The following is a 4,894-nucleotide window of genomic DNA, read 5'->3' as shown; positions in this document are numbered from 1 at the left end:
GCATTACAGTAGAGGTTAAGGGAAAATAGGCTATAAAAACCCTTAGTAGCAAGAAGGTACCTCCCCAATTAATAAAGATCTTTTTCATCTACGATATCTCTTATAAAATCCTTTTTATTTTTTAAGTCTTCCTACGAAACGCACCGACTTAAGCTCGACAAAACGTGAAAATCCCATGAACCGACCTAAATGGTCGTCAGGATAAAACGACGAGGTACAAGTCGGTGTAAAGAGGTTATAAGAAGTCAATCGTAAAAACTCGGGAACAAATCCGACTCATAAGTCGAAACGAGATCCCGAGTAGGAAAGCTCGGGAATACTTCGATCCATAAATTGGAGTGAAGGACTGAGTAAAAGAAAAACGCATCGCAAAAATAACCTAAGTCATAAGAACTCACTAACACAAAGGTGAGCATGAGGAACAACAAAAAGAGATAGGAAAACCTAGGAAGAAGTTTAAAGGCTGTCCCAAAAGTCCTTAAACGAAAAACACGGGAAAACAAACAAGCCAAAAGGAAAGGTTTTCAAGAAAAGGTCAAGGGGAATTCAGAAAATCAAAAAGGCATACGCGCATAAGGTAACTTAAACCCTTATCCAAAAAAAAAGGGTATTTATTTTGTTAAAACCCTTATTAAAAAGGGTACGCATAAAATATTTCGTTTACGGCCTCAAAAGGCCAAAGAAAATTGTTCAAACGCCACCAATAAGAAATAAATAAAGAGTTTAAAAATGGGGGCCCACAGGCCGGACCCATATAGCCACAAATCATTTTTTAGAAAGATCACCACTACCGGAATCAGGAGGAGCGCCACCAGAGGTATCCATGGGAGATGAAGAGATAGGAGGAACTACTGAAGAACTCGGAGCATCTTTAGAATAAGGAGGGGACTCAATAATCCTCTGCCCCCGAGTCTTCAATTCTGACTCGGAAACGATTACGGGGGCAGGAGGATCCACGATAGCACCATCAATAACAACTTTATCAGGATGTAAAGCAGAAAGATCCAAGTCGGGAGCGATAACTCTGACTTGCTCCAGGAAAATCCTCCAAGACTCCTCGGCACCATCAGCGATGGAGTCCTCCAACTCGGCGTACGCATTCCGAGAATTCAGCAAATCCTTCTTCACAGACACAAGATCTTGAAATAAAATCTGATAGCTCTCCTATGCTGTCTTCCTCAAACTTGCCTCCATGTTGCATTGGGCCCGCAACTTGCTCTCCTTCTCCCGAAGGTTATCTCTCTCCGCCCTCAGCTTGGCGACCTCCTCCTTCAACTCCCTCTCATGCTCCTGGTAAGAAAGAAGCCTCCCCTCCAGCTCCTCAACCTTCGAGGTTACCCCCAAAGAGCTGAGAGGAGTCTACGAACATGGGGATAGATATTCTTTCGAACAAACTCAATAGCATCCGCCTTAACCTCACTAGAAGCACCAGACTCTAAAGTCTTGCGCTTCTTTGGATCAGGGGACGGTCGGACGACGGGGAGCGGCTGAGGGGGAGCTGAAGAAGAAATTACAATGGGCTTGGAAAGAGTCCCAACGTTCCGAGGAGGAGGAGGAGGAGAGATAACCCTGGCACCACCGTCCCGAGCGCGAGACTTAGCCTTGGCCTCCTGGACTCTCTGAAAAGATTCTTGAGCATTTGTCTTAGCCATTTCTGAAAAAGAAAAACAATAGCTAAGGAATCAAACAAGTCGGAATGATCAGTCGATAAGTCGGAAATTAAAAACAAGAAAAAGCTACCTAGCTGCGCCTGGATAAAGGTCGGAGACCCTTGGAGAAACTTCTTAGTATCCAAATATGGGGCCCTCCCCCACACTTCTCGGAGGAACCCCACAATGGCAGCCTCTACTTCATCCAGGTCATCCAGACCATATTTCTCACAAGGGGAGGCCTCCAGCCAGTATAAGGGAAAGCGAGGAGAAAAGTTATCATCCAGAAAAAAGGGGTGGTGACCCTCTACAGCTTGCACTTTGAAAAAATAATTTTTGAAGTCATGAAAAGATTCGTCAAAAAGGGTGAAAATTCTCCGACCTTGTATGGCTCGGAAAGACACCCATTGTTGCTTGTTATTTAGCCCACTGAAGGGCTTAGTCATGTGGAAAAGATAAAAGAAAATCCTCAAAGAGGTCGGACAAATCCTGTGGTGAGTACGAAGATGAGTAATAAACTCCGCATCAACCAAAGGTTCCTCTCCTAGGACTGTGACATCAACCTATTGAGAAAGAGCTTCTACAGAAGACATTTTTCTAAAAATACGACGAAAACCTACAAAGGAAAAAGGAAAAAGAATCAAAAACGAAAGTCCCTAAGGGGATACGAAAGGCTACAACGTCACTTCTCCCTCTCCAAAGAATATAAAAGCATGCAATCACAAAGCATGTCATAAAGATAAAGCACTAACCTTTATCCGAAAGCAAAGGTTGAAAGAAGCAGAGGTCTCCGAACGAATGCAGCACGAACAAAGTAAGAAGAAATTTGAAAGATTGCAGAAACGGAAAAATGAAAGAGAGGGAAAGTATTTATAAACATGCTAAGGGGCATAATGGTAAAAACGGAGCAGTCATTAATGAGAGTGCACCGTTATCAAAGCCATCAATCCCTAAATGCATCCCTAACGGACACAACGCTTGAATAGACGTAACTGTCAGAAACAAAAGGTCGCGAAAATCACGTCGGTTTAAAAACCCCGTGTTTTCTCCAAGAAAGTCGGCTACGAACCCGAGTTAAATACTTGAACCCAAGCCCTAAAGAGATCTTGGGCTCAAGTAGGGGCACTGTTCATACCCTGGCCCAATAACAAAGGCCGAGGACCAAATAAAAGGCCTAGTCCAAAGGATTAAGCCTAGCTAAGTACCGACCTTCACATAAGAAGTCGGTATCAACCACGACTTACTCTAAAGAAGTCGGGCATGAGATTAGCTGGCAGATAAATACTCATTCAAATGAGTAATCGTCCCTAAAATCTCTCTAACCGCTTCATAAAGCCATATCTTAACCTCCCTAAGATAATGGGACGGTTAACACCCTAAAGAGATGGCACTACTCCAACGATGGTTATTGGCTCACCACTATAAATACACTGACACCCCTCAGGTATCTCTAAGCCCAATACTCTCTAGACCTGCTCACACCCTTGCTAACTTAGGCATCGGAGTGTCTTTGCAGGTACCACCCCCCTCTCCTCGTAGAAACAAGTCGGACGGAGTCCTCCGAGCTGCATACTCATTCGGGAACCTCCTCCTTCACACATTTGGGCCAGCCAACGTCATCCATTCTATTAATCTCCGGTTACCCACCGTAACAATTTTCATCCATTATACCATTATAATTAGGTAGGATAATTCGTACGTTGTCTAAACCTGTTCAGGAGTCTCACTTTAAAATTTGAAGTGTGGCAGCAATGCGGCATTACATTCTTGAACAAGATTAGCCTATTGTTATATTTCTGGGATTTTTTTGTTTTTTTTGTTTTCTAACTTTTTATTTTTTAATCTTCTGGTGTTGTGGGACTGGATGGTGATGATTAATGATTATATATGGTTAGAGACTTAGAGCAATAGCTCCAAACTCACATGCCATTTGGGGACAACAACCAACAGATATAAATTTTAAAAGATATATGATACTATTATGAGTTTTATTTATTTTTAATATTTACCTAGTAAACTTCGTAAATATATCATATATTCCTGTACATATTATGATATCATAAGTTACTCGGTATATATTTGTTCAAATATCAATATTACTACAACTACATCACAATAATATATGATAACAAATTCTTAAGCGCTATGATAACTTGATTTTAACTCTTTTAAAATAGTGATTTCTTCTTTCTAAAACCAAATTATCAAAATTTATAGAGACTAAAATACTACCAAATTAACATTTTTCTAGAATCCAAATCGTTTTTTGTTGGAGAAAATATTTTTATTTTATTCAGACTTAAATTTTGCTTTATATGAATCAATTTTCTAATGAACTAAAATTACAAAAACTAATTAAATATTTAAATTAAATAAATTTTTATATAAATCAAAACTAAAAAGTAAAAATAATTTTTTTTCATACATACACATAAAATAAAATAAATTTAAACCTAAATAGGTTTACATTTACATTATTTATTGATATAGCTATTATATATTTATCATTCATTCGTTGATATTTTTTAAACATGTGGGTATCTTAATAAAGATTTTATAATTATTTTTATGTAAATTTTTTTTTTTTACTTTTGAATGATAAATTGTAGAATTAAATTTTGATATATTATAAAAATACAAATTTTATTTAAAGTGTGATCAAATAAATAAATTATAATTTTATACAAAATATTTTTATAAAAATGTATTTTTGACCTCTTTATTTGAATAGTTTTCTTTTTTAAATTAAAGGTGAATTGATCTGTAATGATTTATTCTACTTTATCACTGGCACTTATCAGGTTATCCCCACCACCATGAGCAGCTCAGCTTTCAGTTTCTTATTTTTGGACTCTAATGTCAACTCCTCATCTTCCACCGTACGATTATTATTATTATGTCTTCCACCCTGCGTTACATAAATTAGTGCTGTACACTATTAACATCTCAACATACGAGTATGTCCTTTTATAGATCTGATATGCAATCTAAAATATCCAAATATTTTAATTTCCGGGGTAGGTCAAGTTAGTTAATATTCTATTAAATACCAGAGAATGTAATAATTTTAATAAGATACAATTTGATTTTCATGAATTGTTAGTATAAAAAACGTTGCACATATAACTAATCATATATTATTAAATTAGTAAAAATAATTATGTTTTAACTTATTATTATTTATTTATTTATTTATTAAATATATAAATTTAAGTAAATAATTGCTTTTTTTATTTTAATCGGTC

This window comes from Arachis duranensis, chromosome 1, assembly GCF_000817695.3.
Source record: "Arachis duranensis cultivar V14167 chromosome 1, aradu.V14167.gnm2.J7QH, whole genome shotgun sequence".
In the NCBI taxonomy this organism is placed as follows: domain Eukaryota; kingdom Viridiplantae; phylum Streptophyta; class Magnoliopsida; order Fabales; family Fabaceae; genus Arachis; species Arachis duranensis.
This window is presented reverse-complemented; position numbering follows the sequence as displayed.